The sequence below is a fragment of the Colius striatus genome, chromosome 2 (genome assembly GCF_028858725.1).
Source record: "Colius striatus isolate bColStr4 chromosome 2, bColStr4.1.hap1, whole genome shotgun sequence".
Lineage (NCBI taxonomy): Eukaryota > Metazoa > Chordata > Aves > Coliiformes > Coliidae > Colius > Colius striatus.
In genome coordinates, this window is record NC_084760.1 from 122,160,026 (window position 1) to 122,176,137 (window position 16,112).

General features: G+C 52.1%; 1 protein-coding gene across 3 annotated transcripts in view; it reads left to right on the top strand.

Annotated features, from left to right (window-relative positions):
* SLC24A3 (solute carrier family 24 member 3) overlaps positions 1-16,112 on the top strand; it is a 343,101-nt gene that overhangs the window by 189,884 nt on the left and 137,105 nt on the right. For 2 of the 3 annotated variants that reach the window (XM_061989417.1, XM_061989418.1), the window contains exon 1: positions 15,872-15,933. The exons of the other annotated variant lie outside the window; for it this stretch is intronic. The gene's annotated coding sequence lies outside the window, so the exon portion shown is untranslated. Of the gene's footprint in view, positions 1-15,871; positions 15,934-16,112 lie in introns of those variants that run through there. 3 annotated transcript variants of the gene reach the window in all.

The window sequence follows — 16,112 nt, forward strand, 5'->3', positions numbered from 1 at the left end:
GAAACCCATCCTTTCGGGTCCTCAGCCCAAAGCCTCCCTCCCCTCTCCCTACAGGGAGGACTGTCACTGGAGCAGGCTACTGGATCTTCAGGAGTCAAGCATGGAGATGTTATCACCCTTTCTCCTGCCAGAGGAGGGGGCTGGGGGCCATTCAGACCAGCAGCTCTCCTGCAGGCCTGAGGAGACCACAGGATCTGGCAGGACAAGGTGGCACGTGGCTGGTGGTGACCCAGGGCTGGAGGCAGCTGCTGCAGCTGGGGACTGCAGCCGGGGACGGCAGCCGCCTGTGCCCTCTCCTCGTGGGGCACCAGCACTTTTCACAGCAAGCATTTGGGTTTAGGGCTTTATTAATGCTTTCGTTGTTTGTTTTGCAGCTGATTGCTATTTTTCCTTCAATCATTTTTCAGCAGGAAGTAGGAGATTAAATTAGTGGATGTACTCAGAGGAAGAATGTCTGCATGGTTAGCACAGGCAGTGTTCACTGTCAATAGTAGGTACTTTAATTGCTTAGGGATTACCACTTGCCTCTCCCACTACCATAACAAACTGGCCTGAAACCACTTCCACATAGTCTTCCTTCCTTAACCTCTGGCTTTTGAAGGCTGGGAGCAGTAACATTTGCATGGCCACACAACTTCTCCTCCACCACAGAGACAGTACCCCTGGCTAACATGATAACTTTGGGTCCACCAAAAGTAAGCAGAAGCTCTTTCTTTGTTCCAAGAAGGAAGCATTTGCAGCTCTGCTACAGGGAGTAGGGATCCTGTGAATAGCAAGAACAAAGTGACTGTTGTGAATAACAAAGCCACTTTCGGCTAGACACTAAAACTCATGAAGCACAGTTTAAAATAGTCTCTAACTTTGAAAGATTAGGATCAAATTTAACCTGGGGGTGACTGTCTGACATATGCCTTTAAGAGGCTCTTACTGCTTTTGCCGTATGCAGTGCTGGCCCCGGACAGGCTTCTGGTTAATTAAAAATAACGGACCCCAAAGCAACACAACCAAAACCAAACCAGCAAAACCTACACCCTAACACCCCACAGTTTTTGTTCATGCTGCTGCACTTTTCCATTTGGGAAAGAGTAAACCAGTAAGTTTCTGTTTTCCCTGGCCTCTGGAAAAGAGCTTCCAAGAAATGACCTTCTGGGGCAGGCAGAAAGTGTCTGTTTGCTCTCACCTCCTCTCCCAGCATCTGTCTTTGACTTAGAGCTCCACCCTAAAGGCTGAGACGTGAGTGCTTGCTTTTACTCACTGGGTTCCCTGAACACTAGGAGTAGCGTTTAATCTTTGTCCCTTGTGGCGATTTGATCCTGGTTCAGAAGCAGACCGGAGTTAATTACAGGGACTCCCAGCTCATGAACCTGGCTGCTGCACACCCCTGTGCAGGTGCCTGGACAGGCTCTGCTGCAGCGCAGCCCCTCGCGCTCGCCCTGTGCGAGGCAGTGGCTGACCCCGGGCTCTGCCCACCGCTGCTCTCAGGGAGGGCTGAGGGCACAGTCCCAGCCAGGAGGACTCTGCTTGTCTGGGTGTTAACGAGCTGCCCTGGAGGCAGATCCCATTCGGTGGAATTTGCCTCTTTGTGTGAGAGAATAGTCCCCGGGTGGGGTTTTGATTTTACCCAGATGTGTGTGGTGTTCAGCAGTGTCCACTGAATCATCTCTCCAGAGAGAGGCAAAATGTCAGTGCAATGACAACTGGAGGAAGGGATGTAAACCTCCCTGCTCTGTGGAACGTCTGTGGGATGGGGAAGTTATCCCTCATCTGCATCTTCAGGGGTTTTTCTCATCTTTTCTCAAAACACTTGGTACTTTCCCCATCAAACCAAGGGATTGTTCTAGATGTGCCTGGTGATGTCTGGCAATTCTTGCCTTTGCATTGCACTTAGGGAGGCTGCTGTTGTCCCAAAGGAAGGGGATGCTGCTGCTGTCCCTAAGCACGGTGGTGCAGGCAGCAGCCAGCCTGCTCTGCTGGGGCTGTTGGCTCTGTGTGGGTCTCTGCTGCCTCTGCAGGGACAGCAGCCAAACAGGATGGGCGGCAGGACTGACACCTCATCCCTGTGGGGGACAAGGAGCAGCATGTGGGTCATAGAGAGGAAGCTGTGGGAGCAATGGGGCTCCTGCACCAGTCCAAGGCCCTGCAGTGGCAGCAGGAGAGACTCTGATCTCCTGTGCTGACAGCCAGGGACCTGTCCAACCTGTGCTGGTGGCACCTCTGAGCAGGGCAAAGCACTGACTGATGGACAGGACACGAGCTGGGCTCATGAGAAGAGTTCAACAGCAGAAAGAGGGAGCTGAGGAAGGGGAGGGTGCAGTGAGGGCCAGGTGGTGCTCAGTGAGCAGGGGTCATGCCAGAGCAATGCAACAGTGCAGCTTTTCTGGGCTGGGAGGTAAAGACAAATGAGAACTCATGGAAGCTGCAATGCAAAGCGTGCTTTTGATCTTGCAGAGCCAGCCATTGAGTGTCAAGTTCTTGAGACCAGATACTAGCTTAGGTTAAGAAAAAAGTGCTTTATTTTCTGTCTCCCTCCTCTCTCCTCCCAGTGCAAGCACCACCCCCCCACCCCCCCTTTTGCTTCACACTGTCATGGCATTTATTTTTCTGGACTTGTGCTCTCAGGAAAACTGCTGCTAATATGAACAACAGTTGAGAGGAAGGAGCAGTTTATTTCTGTGCTGTTATCAGTCTGGCTGCTGCAACTCCTCTGCTGCTGTGTGTTGTGATAGCTTTCTGCAGGAAGCTGCCATGCAAGGCTTCTGCCTGGCCTCACGCACTGTGGAAGGGTTTTGCATCACTGCCAGATGGGTTGTGAAACGTTGCTGAGCTGTGCTGACAGCGTCAATGGTCTGAAGAGCTCAAGTTCAGAGCTAGTCTGTGAGAGAAATGGAATATGTCCCTGTTCCTGGGATTGCCCAGTCCATCCTGCTCTGGGCTGACTCCCACAGCTCCATCCCACATGCAGCAAGCACAGAGAGAATGAACCAAACTTACAAAATGAGAACAAAGGGAAATGTGACAGAGGAAAAAAGCTTCCTGTTTGACTGCAGAACTCCATCTCTGAGCGGCCAAGATGTGCCGGGCTCCTGTGGTGGTTCCAGCTGCCATTTGCCTGTGTCCCAGCACCCGTGTCTGCAGAAGCTCCTTGTTCTGTGCACTTTCTAAACGACTGTGTGCAGGCGTTTCTGAACAGCCCTTGTTGGGTTCAAGGCAGCAGCTCCAAAGTCAATTTCTCTAACCTTCTCATTTTTTCCTCTGTTTTTAAAACAAGAACCTTGGCTTGGCACTCACCATTTAAGCGCTGAAGGATGCTTTTAGCAGAGGTACAGCCATTTGTCTGGCTTTCTGATTTAGTAGCCAAGGTCTTTTAGAGATCCTGGTAAGCCGACGAGGAACACTGTGGTTAATACCACTGGTTAGCTGAAAAAAACCCCACCAAACCTTGACTCAAAATATTTGCATCTGAGCTTTCTAAACATCTGATGAAAAAAACAAGCATTAGGGTAAATTACAGGGCAGTGATTTCCAGAGAGAGGTGTCGAGTTTGTGTTATTAAGGCTATGTTAAATAGAAGAAATAGGGATGCTAGGTTATTTATTCAAAGCAAACAATGGGAATTTCTATTTGTATAACACCACTGTACTGCTGGGAACAGTGTATCAGCTGATTAGCAAAAGCCAATTCTTTGTATGGCTTAGTCTCTACTTTTACAATGATGTCTTGGGAGAGGCAGGTGACATGGAGTGGGGGACACCTTTTATCCCCCTATCATGTCTCAGAGAGGGGTTTCATTTTTCTTCCCCTCCTCTGTGAGGAGCTTTGGAGATGTGGAGGTGAGAAGAGCTGCCATCTCTGCGCCAGCAACCAGGCTGTCAGGCTCTGAGGCTCTGCTAAGGAGTGGCAGCAACCTTCCCAGGGCTGGCTGAGCACAAGGGAGGGGGCTCATTTACTTCCCTAGTTAACAACATAACCTGTAATTATCCAAAATCTTAGAGGAGATCACCACAAAGTGCCACACAAGCAGCTGAGTGGATACCTGCCTGCTCATCTGATAGCTTTGAACAGGAGAGGTGGATTTGCTAGCTGGATTTGCAATTTCTACAGGAACACAGCCCGGGTGACCCAGTTCTGTACCGTGACATTGCCCACTGTGCAGGCCTCTGGAAGAGCTCAGGAAATGGAAATGAGCTTGGTTTTATTCAAGATAGAAAAAAAAATCTGATGCTCTTATCTTTAGTCCAGACAAGAGGAGACGGAGGGGGGATCTCATTAATAGTTACAAATGACTAAATAGTGGGTGTTGGGAGGTTGGGGCAGCACTTTTTTTTCTGTTGCATCCAGTAACAGGACAAGGGGTGATGGAAAGAAGCTGGAACACAAAAAGTTCCATTTAAATTCTTTCAGTGCTGAGGTGAGGGAGCCCTGGCCCAGGCTGCCCAGGGGAGGTGTGGAGGCTCCTTCTCTGGATGTTTCCAAACCCACCTGGACGTGTTCCTGTGCCCCCTGAGTGAGGGGAACCTGCTGTAGCAGAGGATTGGGCTGGATGATCTCTAAAGGTCCCTTCTAATCTCTACCATTCTGGAATTCTATGACCACCCTCCCCCAGATTTCTTTGCCTAGGCTCAAGTTTTGTTAGGGGACAATAAGGAGCACAAAAATGTTTGTGGCTAACAGCTGGCTTTACCTAACAAACTACTGGAGAAGCAGTCTCATCAACTAGCAGTTCAATGGCAGTAGCTTTTGAGAATTTTCCTTGATTTGTTTCTTTTTTTTTGTCTACATAAGTGGATTGCTTAAATTGCATTTAAGTTCCATGAGGTGAGTCCTACTCTGCCTTAAAGCAGCCTTAATATTCAAGTTTGGAAATGACTGGAGTTAAACCAATGTAGGTCATTTTGCTTTTGAATAAGAACTTGCACTGAGGGGTTGAACAGAGTTTAACTAATCCACTTAAAGTCAAGCAGGGACTTAATTTAGCCTATTTTCCCTGAGCACATCTGTCCAGGTGAGACTGTGCACTGCTCCCCAACCCATCCTGCTTCACTGCTTTTTCCTTGTCACGCCTGGCTTCAAAATCCAGCACTACTTGATTTGCTTTTACAGCATGCAGTGTCCTGATGTGTGTCGCTTACCTGCATGGCAGGCTGTTAAGTGCTACCAAAAATAATTAGGGCTAATTTGGCACTGAAGGAAATGAGAGCACAGGTACATTTTGTGATGTGCCTGCTGTCCTTTAATGGTGATTGCTCACACAGTAAATGGTGAAGTGCTGTCTTTCATGTAAAGGGTTTAATTTACTAGTGGATTTCTGGTTGATTAATTAGGAGTTCAATTCACTACAAATTACCAATTTGTCCCTAATTGAAGCAGGGGCCGATTTTGCTGCTTTCCCAGCACAGCTCCTTCATACTTGCAGGACTGTCAGGGCTTTTTTCTCAGGGATTGTTCCTAGGTAGTTTGTCCCCACAGCTCTTCAGAGGGCAAGGACCTGATTGTGGGAGGTGTTACGTGAAGTAGGAGTTGAGGGGTAACTGTAAGGCTTTGGGGGTGACTGCTGCCTGCAGCCAGGAGGTGAGGAGCCCCATCCTGACCGGCTCATGGATGGCACCATGGCACAGAAACACCCTTCACCATGCCTGTGGGCTGGACACGGGGGTGTCAGGTAGAGTCCAGGGGCTGGAAGTGGAGTGTGCTCATGTTCTTTTGATGATCTGTAAAGGTCCCTTACAACCCCTACCATTCTGTGACACAAAATGTGTTTTCTCTTGCACCCAAGCTTTCAGTGCACTGCTCTGAGGCATCACTGGTGCCATTGCTGGAGGACCCAAGGTCCCCACGTGCTGAAGCCTGTACCATATCATCCAGCCTAAGGTCAATACAGCTGATCTTCCCCACAGCAGATGCAAGGCTTTGACAAAGCTGGTAGAGGAGGATGCTAGAGGCTGGAAAGTCCATGTCCTGTTTGCTGTGTCACGTGGGAGGGAGGTTTCCCAGTGCAAGCGCTTTTAGGTGGTGTCTGTGTTAGTTTGCATTACGCTGCCTCCTCACTAGATGTCTCTGGGAGCACCATGTGCTGCGAGATGCGTTGCCTGATAAACCAGGGAGGCTGAAATGGAGCTGGAACCCAGACTCAGCTGGAGTTTTATCTGTTTGCCTGTTGTTGCTTATTCTGGAGACAAAGAGCACAATCTCTACAGCACAAGTAGACCTCTGCAGAGCACCACAGATGTGCTACCCTGCTAGCATCTCCAGGCAATTGTGGGCAGGCTTTTGAGCAGGGCTGCTGTACTCCTGAGCAAGCTGATGGTAATTGTTTGAACATATCCGTGTTTGGCTGCGGGAAGCTGGTGCCAAATTTTGTCAAGCACTGTGTTCATAGGCAGAAAGGTGAGGGCTACCACTGGATAGGAGGCTCTTCTGTCAACCCAGGCACGTTTCATTCAGTTTAGGATGCTAATGAAGCTTCTGACATCAGTTTCTTCCCCATCTTCTCCTATATCTGGAGTTGGGGGGGAAAAAAATGACAAGCTGTAAACCATATAACTAATCACAGGAAAGATGAGCACAGCTTTCTTCCAGTGACTTTAATTAAGCTACTTCAGCTGGGCCAGTAAGTTTAGCTCATTCAGCCAAGCAGCAACGTTTCTTATTATAATGGGGAATTATCTGATGAAGCTGCAGCACTGTGATCTGATTGCATCAGCCAACGTGTCAAGTGCTGATGAGCCAGTTTTGGACATGGACCCATAGATTAGTCCTAGGATCTCTGTCACACACAGGTCCTTCCAGTGAGAGGGGAACAAACAGCCTCAAGGGTTTGAAGCTTTTGCACCTCTTCTGCAGACCTCGAGTTCTCTGCTGCTGTCAGGAGCCATTTCCAGCCTTAGTAAATCCAGGAACACGGCTGAGATGGTGGAGGAGGAAGATTTCATAAGGAGTTCACATGGAGAGCTGTGGCAGAGGCTACTAGAGTAGCTGGAGCAGCTGCTCTGTGGTGCCAGAGCAACACGGACCCCGAGAGCGTTCCCCTGACAGGACGTGCTGGAGATGCCAAGGGGAGCAGCAGCTACTGCTGCACCCTGGGCTGGGGGCACGTGCTGAACAGTCATTGCTCTTGGCTTCCTCTGGCCTCTGTCGAATAACAAGGAAGCCACTGTCCATCATTACCAGGTCGGTGGGAAGGGCACCATTTGAGTCTGTGTGAGGACAGCTGCTATTTCATACAGTGGCTTTGCTGCAGTTACTGCTTGGTGTGTAGGCTAAAAGGAGGATGGGGATTTGGTCCCAAGGAGATGCAGTCAGCAGTGTGGAGTCCAGCTGGCAGTTGCTGAAAGAGGCACTTGCTCCTCACAGGTTGGTGCTGTTCAGTGTCTCTGAAAGACCCAGATGATGACTGGAACATGCGCTTGGCAAGACTGAGGATGTTCCCAAGCTAAGGGAGTGACTGAAATGCTGGAAGATGGCAGGGCTGCAGTTCAGAGGGACTGGGATGAGAGGTGGGCTGGCAAGGACTATGTGAGGTGGAACGAAGTGCAGGGAAGGGAGAAGGTGTTCTAGACATGTCCTCTGTTTCAGGCTGGTGCAGCCTCTCCTGCCACGGCATCTTGGCTTCCTGTTTCCCAGAGCAGCTCTGCAGCTGTCCTGAGCAGACATGACTCTTGAAGAGGACAAAATTTTCTGAGCTGCTTTGCTGCCAAGCAGCACACAGCTGGAAGTCATGATTCCCATGGCAGGTCCTCACTGCCTTGTGACCTCCAGTGTGCTGTGAGGCTTGGTGACACTGGATGTGTCTAATTTGTAACCCATATCCTGGGTTCTGGGGTGCCAATGGCTTGGTGTGCCTTTGTCTGTGGAGGTGACCAGTATTACATGGTCAGCTTGAGGCCCAACCAGAGAGGCAGAGGAGAGAGTTTGTCATAAAGACCTTAGCAGTTCCATGTATTCAACAAAGAAGCTCCAAAAGACATCAGGAAAGGCAGCAAACAGAAGCTGCTTCCATACGAGCCAAGGGGAAAAGTTCATATGAGAAGTCTCTGAGAGCTGTTGTCTGCGAGCATGGCCCTTGAGGGGAAAGAAGCACATGAGGAAGATGGGTGCAGAGTCTGGCATCTGTTAGTGTCTCTGACCTGGGGATGCTCTTTGGAGGACAGCATCCCTCACAGGCAGGCTACCACAGGGCTTTCCATTGTAAAGGTGTAGGCGGGTTGGTGGTGATCTGGGCTTTGTATTACATTTCTTCGTCCTTTTTTTAGGACTTTGGCAAGCTGCAAGCTGGTAACTCTGCATATACTAATGTGAGGATTAATTCTGAGCTTCCCAGACTTCTTTTGCATGTAAGAACTTTTTTTGCCTCGGAAACAGCTTCCTGTGGCAGAGGGTCCTGCAGGGTGACTTTGCTGTGTGTAACAGCTCTTCATTTGCATTTGCTTTGAGTGTTCTGCCCTTTAATTTTGTTAAATGTTGCTGTTTTCTAGTGCTCTGAGGCAGGTACAATAGCAGCTGTCTGTGGCTTTCTGCAGAGGGGTGTTTGTTCTGCAGCCTTTGGCCAGGGCAGCCGTACAGCCTCGTCTGCGCCTGCGCTGGCGGGAGCGGAGCGTGAGAGGACATCCGACAAGGAGATGCAGGATTGCTCTGTTTGTAAACCAGATCATTGATCTGAGAGCTAATGAGCTGGCTGCTGAAAGAAAAAAAAAGGAAAGAATAGTCATCCTGAGGCGTTCAGCAACAAGCTATGCAAGACATAACCTCAAACCACAGGAAGCCCTGATATCCCATGAAGTAACAAATATTTGTCTATTAATACCAGCGTTTTTATTGCCTCTTTCATCCCGAAAGAACACTAGTTGGCTTGCAAGCTTTGTGGACTCAATTCAGTAATTACTTGTCCTTGCCACTGAAACACAAGATATTCCCAAAGATGTGCTGATAGCAGAGGCTTAACCACTGGGACAAGCCTGTGCAGCGGCCCTGGGAAGGCTGAGCACGGTGTGTGTCTGAAGACAGAGTGGGATCTGGGCCAAGCAGGAACCAAGATGAGCTGGAGGCAGTGACAGATAGCTGACAGCCATTGCTGGGGGAGTGGTGCTGGAGCAATGGCTCTGTGGTAAGGGCAGAGGCTGCTCCTTGCCGCAGTGGAAGTGCTCACGGTGTTCCTCGCGGGTTTCCTCTCCGGGTGCTGGCTGGGGGGCTTTCCTGCCCCATCCTGCCTGTCCAGCTCCCACCCTGGCTGGCTTCAGTAAGGGAAAACTCTGCTTAAAAAAGTGAGAATGGATGTTGAAGAAAATATATCCAAGCTTCCAAAAGGGATAAATGGATATACATGTACAGATGCAGTTGTGTTGTCTCTTTCATGTGTTTGTTCATGTATGTATTTAATAACGAATCCAAGAAGCCAAGGAGGAGGATATGGAAAGCTTTAAGAAAATCTGAGAGGGTACAGAAGAGAAATGGAGTAAGAAAGACAGATGATCTCTCCTGCCCTCTTTTAACTACAAAAAAACAACCCAACAAACCCTCTGGGAGAAGGTGAGCCAGAAATCTGTTCTGTCACAGCATTGTTTATCTTCCTAAACAGCTGAAAGACTGGGAGCTCGTCCCCTCTGCTTCCTCTTGTACCACAGGCACCCCCCATTACCAATGGGAGGGGGAACCATCACAGATGCTGTGATGTACCTGTGCATAGCATGCTCTGAGAACAGGCTTGGTGTTCTGTTTTTACATTGCTGTTTACAGAGTTGTTCCCTTTGCTTTTCCTGTGGCTGTTTCCCATTTTTCAGTGGCCCAAAACCCAGAAGACAAATGTCCGTAGCATGTGGCCTCCATCCTTGGCTGAGCAAAGGTGGCTCTGCAACACCCCAATGCCAACCCTCCTGCTTTGCCTCTGGTCGGGCTCAGGGGCTCCTGGGCTGCTGTGGATCCCACGGTGAGCTCCCTGTGTGCAGCAGATGTTTTCATCCTGCAGGTATTTCTCTAGGTGCATTCCAGCTCCTCCAAGCACTCCCCCATCTCTTCAGCTTCCCCCTCTCTGGCTCCCTCCTGCCCTCCCTCTTGTTGCAGGAAGATTTTGGGTAGTACTGATGCCTCTCTCAAGTGTTGAATTCACCCAAAGTGTATAAGTGCAAAAGCTTTAGCTCAAGCTTTTTCAGATGGAGTAGCTCTGCCAGCTTCCAAAGGGAAGACACACAGCTTTATCCAAGGGTATGAGCTTAAGCTGTTTTATCTAAGCAGATGCAAACTCAGTTAAATGCTCTTAAATCAAATGGGAACAGGCGTAGCCTAAACTACTGTAAACTATTTTAACACAGAAATCATATCAGCTGGGCAGACTTTTGAACCACGTTGAACCTAGAGTACAAGTGCACGATGGAAAGGAACTAGTTTGTCATTTCTTCGTGTGGCACTGCCCATCAGCTGGTAGAAGACATGGCAACCTTCAGCTGCTGGCCAGCAGTGAGCAGTGTTGGCCCTGCAGCTTGGCCAGGGAGAGGTGGATGTGCACTCCTTGACCTCCTTCAGTGCCAAGTCAGTCAGAGTTAGTGAAACCAGCGTGACCAGCACGGGCATGAAGGTGGCTCACTGCACGGGTGCAGAGGAGGATCGCTCATGCAAGCTGGCTGCTCACCAAGCAGTTACATGTAGGAAGGAGGGAGCACCATCAGTGGCAATCAGCGGCGTATTTAATTGCATCCTTTTGGTGGTTTGTGAAGAGGGTATATGTCTAAGGCTGTGGGTTAAACAGCTGGTTTAAGCTGGCCCCTCTGCTCAGCCACCCCTGTCCTGCCCACAGCCGATCGCTTTTCATCTCGTGCTTTGGCTGTGCTCAGCCACAGGCCCTGCCAATAAACGACTTAAAAACATCCCTATAACCAAGGCAGGACATGGAAGGGTGACGCTCTTGGTGTAGAGAGAGACTTAGGGGAGTGGTATAGATTGCTACACCTGGCAGCCTGGATTCTGGCTGGCTAATATCTACATAAAGATGCTGCTCTGCATTAATCCTAAATATTTTCCTCCAGAGTTGAAAGCTCCTTGTGAGCATAATCTGCCAGTCCAAACAGAAGAAAATCTCTATTTGGTCTGAAGAGCAGAACTTGGCGTGGTTTGCAGGGGAAAATGCCAAGTACGTGGGGCTGTTTGCTCTCCTTGAAACAGTCACGACTGCTCCTTAGCTCCATGAAGGCACATCTGGCTGTCATCTCTGCACATCCATAGCCTCTGATTTACAGTTTTCTCCCGATGCTGTATGTGGTTTTATGCTGGGATGAGGCTCTGGAAAAAGCAAAAGTGCATCTTTCAGCCTCTCTGAGAGACACCTCTCTGGGAACCTTACTAGGGTTCTAGCAAAGCTAACAGGACTTCCTCTGGACTCTGCAGCAAAGCCTTTCCATGGCACTCCCAGGAGAATGATGCACATGGCAGCAAACAGATGCATGGAGTGACTTGTGGGGAATCCACATGCATTGCAAAAGCATTGCAGGATGCTCTGGGAAGGGCAGGCATTCCTTAGCACCTCTCCTTAATTTCAGCCCCAAGGTGAGGTTTAATACACATTTTATACACCAACACACTGATTGGGACTTTTAGGTCAGTCTTGTTAAGTTTGGCGTGTAGTAAGACTGGTGCCTGGCCTGATAGGTCCAGCAAGAGTTTCGGACACGTAGTTGTTATTTCTGGAAGGATCCCACCTTGCACAGGTACCCAGACAGCGACTGGAGCCTGTGAGCAACTGCTGAAAGCAGCAGCAGAAGTTTCCTGTCCTGCAAAGACTTTAGTAATACAAGAGGAGACATCTGTGCATCTGCTGTCTGTGCATCTGCTGTCTCCCTCAGCCCAGCCAGTGCTGAAGGCAGCTAAGTACAATTTCCTCACTTGGACTGCAGAAGGAACTCCAAAGAACACATGTGGTGGGTATGCTACCTGCAGCCCATTTGCATCAGTCAAAGCAGCTCCAAAATGCCTCTTTGCTGACTGGCATTCAAAAAGTGCTGAGATCATCAGATCCTTTCATTTGTTTTCCAAGACGAATGGGGTGGTCCATAGCTGTGACCTGCTGGCCTAAATGTGGCACAGAAGTTCCCATATTGTTCAAATATTGGGTGATCAGAGATGCTTCTTGAAGAGTTCTGAGGTGGTCAGAAGAGGAAAAAGAGTGCAAGGAAGAAAGGGGGAGAAGTGATACAAAGCCCAGCCTGTGCTCAGCAGCGTGTGTTCTTTCCTTAGCAATTCTTTTTTGCTTATTTTTTGCAGAAAGCTCTTGTAGAAGATAAATAAAAGAGCTTTTCTCTTGGAAGAGTATCATCCATGGTGACTACTTTCATTCTGTTTCCTCCTGCAGATGGATCAGTTCAAAGCCTCCTCTGCCCACACACCAGTTTGTCAGTGGGAGAGAAGGGGGAATTCTCGCATCTTATGCTCCCCAGGAATGGAAATGTTTCATGAGCTGGTACTTACTATGCTAGTAGGGAATTTGATAAATTAGTGATTCTGAGTGAGAAATTTGCTCCTAAGATACGTGGGCTTCACAGATACTCACAGTCTCAACATAACCACCTTACATCTTCGTATTTATGAGCAACTCTGAAGTGGGATGGAAAGGAGGCTTCTGATGGAAGAGTGAGTAGAGATTTTGCAATGTGTCCGAGTCACATTTTTGGGCAGTTACAGACTTCGAAAGGACATAGAGATTTAAAAGGAATACTTTGGGAGTAGTGTCATAGAGCTCTGTCATGTCAGTGATGGGAACATTCACCCCCAGACGCCTCTCACCTCAAAGCTGGTTGTTTGCTTTCACATGGTATTGATCAAGAGCAAACAGTGAGACAGCCATGATCTCTTCCATAAATTGTGGTGACTTGGTACAGCGTTTGACAGCACTGCAGGCATCAGAGTTGTTTACCATGGGATAAAACCTGCCCTGCCAGGGGGAAGGGAGTGTATCCTATCCAGGAAAGAAAAGCAACAACACACCAAAACAAAACCCTTCTTCCATGGTTACATCCTAGGTCAGTTGTTAACTTACTCTGTTTACTGCCTGGATGGGAGCTGACTGTGCCATCCTGGCGGTGACAGGGACACCAGCATTGCTGAGGTTGTGTGCAGGAGCATCACTGATAAATCTTTAAGAGCCGTAATGAAAACATATCCTGATGAAGCTTAAAGTTGCAAGAAATTGTTGGAGGGGAGGTTGGAAGCTGAGTGCATGAGAGGCCAGCTCCAGAATGAGACCCTCTTTCATGAGAATTATTAGTAACTAATGAAAAATAGAGAGATCTTTTCTCTTAGTTCTGTGTCTGTTCAGCCAGCCAGCACAGCTCTCGGGTCGTATTTACACTGTGGGAACAGATGTCTGCCTTCCCTTTTCTTGTCAATCTAATGTGAAGGGGTGTCTTCAGTTAAAAAGTGTTTTGCTGTCAGGAGCAGGGTGTGTAGTACAATGCCAATGTTGGATGGCTGTGCTGTGCCTGTGTCCCAAAGCTCGGGAGTCTCTGACAAGTGCCTGGTGCCTTTTCAGCTACCCTCCACGGGCTTTGGTCACTCATGGTGCAGAGGAGCCTCATCCCTGCTGTGAGAGCCAGTCCTAGGCTGGTGCAGGGGGACCATGGCTGCTCTGTGTGTGCTGTGAGAGCTGCTGTCTGCCATGGAGCTGCTGAGCTGGGGTGCGTGAGGGCCAGAAAGAGCCCTCTGCACTGCTGTCTGCGCCTTGGGTTTTTGTCAGAAGTTTTTCAACCCAAGATGATGAAATGCCTGAAATACTTTTGGAGAGATTCTGTTCTGTCATTGAATCAATCTCTTTTGATTTAATTCAGTGTGTTTACGCTGAAGACAGAGCTGCCCATGCTCTCACACTGTCTCCTCTCCTTGATCTCAGCCAGCATCTCTCTGTTGCCAGTAGGCTTGTAAACGCTGCTGTCAGGATGTTAGCACTGGTGGCTTGGGAGGCCCAGGAAAGCTCCCAAACACGGGCTCCGGGTTCAGGGAGGCAGTGTTCAAAACTAGACTGTGACAGAGGTTCATTCTATTTCCTCAGACAGATCTGCCCCTTAACTCCAGAGCCCTTCTTGAAGAGCGGGGATAGAGCTGTTCACACCTGCAGGCCCTGCGCAGGCAGCTGTTTCCTCAGGTGTGTGCAACCAGCCCGTTAATGCAGCAACAATAATTATGATTTTGAAGGGGGGAGGAGGGATGAAAGGTTCAGGTTTTTAAACCCGGGAGCTCAGGAGGGGGACAGATGAAGCAGTCACGGCACGGGCTCTGCCGGTGGCACAGCTTCCCGGTGCTGTCTGAAGGCGGGTGCGGCACACCCCCGTCACCGGGCCCGCAGCCACGTCCCTGCCTGGGCCTGCACCAGGGCTGCGGGGGCTGCTGTGCCTGTGGGGCTCTGCCCACCCAGCTCTTGCACAGGAGCAGTTTGAAGGGCAGGTGCAGGGAGTGGCAGCTCACCCGGCACAAAGTTCAGAGCAGTGTGTGGAATGGGGCGAAAACCCCCAGAGTGAGATTCCTCCAGAGTATCAGTGTATGAATGCAAAGGAATGGCACCAGTGTATGCCTCCAGTTCAGACTGGGGAGTCGCTGGCGAGGGAGGACAGTGCACTGGGTTGCTTAGGGTTTTTGTTTTAAACATTGGCACAACGGGGACAGGTTTTAGCCCAGAAGATGGCTGTGAGAGCCCCCATTAGTGCCAGGCTGGGCATGTGGGGTGCAGGCTGCGGGGTGCAGGTCCGGCAGCTGTGCAGGGTGTGCGGGACGCAGGTCTGGCAGCTGTGCAGGGTGTGCGGGACGCAGGTCTGGCAGCTGTGCAGGGCGTGCAGGACGCAGGTCTGGCGGCTGTGCAGGGCGTGCAGGACGCAGGTCTGGCGGCTGTGCAGGGCGTGCAGGACGCAGGTCTGGCGGCTGTGCAGGGCGTGCGGGATGCAGGTCCGGCAGCTGTGCAGGGCGTGCGGGGTGCAGGTCCGGCAGCTGTGCAGGGTGTGCGGGGTGCAGGTCTGGCGGCTGTGCAGGGTGTGCGGGGTGCAGGTCTGGCAGCTGTGCAGGGTGTGCGGGGTGCAGGTCTGGCAGCTGTGTGGGACGCGCAGGGTGTACAGGGTGTGCGGGACACAGGTCTGGCAGCTGTGCAGGGTGTGCGGGACGCGCAGGGTGTGCAGGGTGTGCGGGACGCAGGTCCGGCGGCTGTGCGGGACGCGCAGGGTGTGCAGGATGTGCGGGACGCAGGTCCGGCGGCTGTGCAGGGTGTGCGGGACGCAGGTCCGGCGGCTGTGCAGGGTGTGCGGGACGCGCAGGGTGTGCGGGACGCAGGTCCGGCAGCTGTGCAGGGTGTGCAGGGTGCAGGTCCGGCGGCTGTGCGGGGTCTGCGGGACGCGCAGGGTGTGCGGGACGCAGGTCCGGCAGCTGTGCAGGGTGTGCGGGTGGGACACCCGCGCCGCAGCCCCGCCGGGCCCCGGGACCGCAGGGCTGCCGTTCCTTACACTCACCCGTGCGCCGCAGGCCCCACCGCCGGGACGCGGGGTCTGGGCGCGTTCAGGGGCAGCGCGGGACCCGCGGCTCCGACTCTCCGCCCTTTCTCCGCCCAGGAAGCCGCCCCGGGCGCCGGCGGCGGGGAGGGGGGCCGGGGTCCGGCCGGGAAGCTCGGGGCCCCGGCAGCCCCGTCCGTCCGTGCCTCGCCCATCCATCCGCCCCGCCCCGCCGCGCCTGGCCGCGCCCGCTGCCCGCGCCGCGCAGGGGCGGTGGGGCCGGGCGGCCGGCGCGCAGGCGGCGGGGGGCGGGCAGGGGCGGCGCTGCGGGGCCCCGGCTGGGCTCGGCGCGGCGCGGGCAGCGGAGCGGCCGCGATGGGCGCCTCGGCAGCGGAGCGGCGGCGGCGGCGCCGGCGGCTGCTGCGGGGGCAGCTGGGCGCCCTGGCCGCCCTGGCCCTGCTCCTGGCCGGCTGCGCGGCCGGCCGCGGCGGTGAGTCTGCGCCGGGGGCCGCTCGGAGGGGCGGCGGGCAGGGCGCGGGGCCGCGGCGGCGGGCGGGGTCACCTGCGCCGAGGTGATCGCTGCCGAGGCGCCGGCGAGGGCAGGGGCGGCGCAGCCCGCGGGGTGCCGAGGCGAGCCGGGGCTCTCCGCCGCCGCGGGGGTCCGTGCCG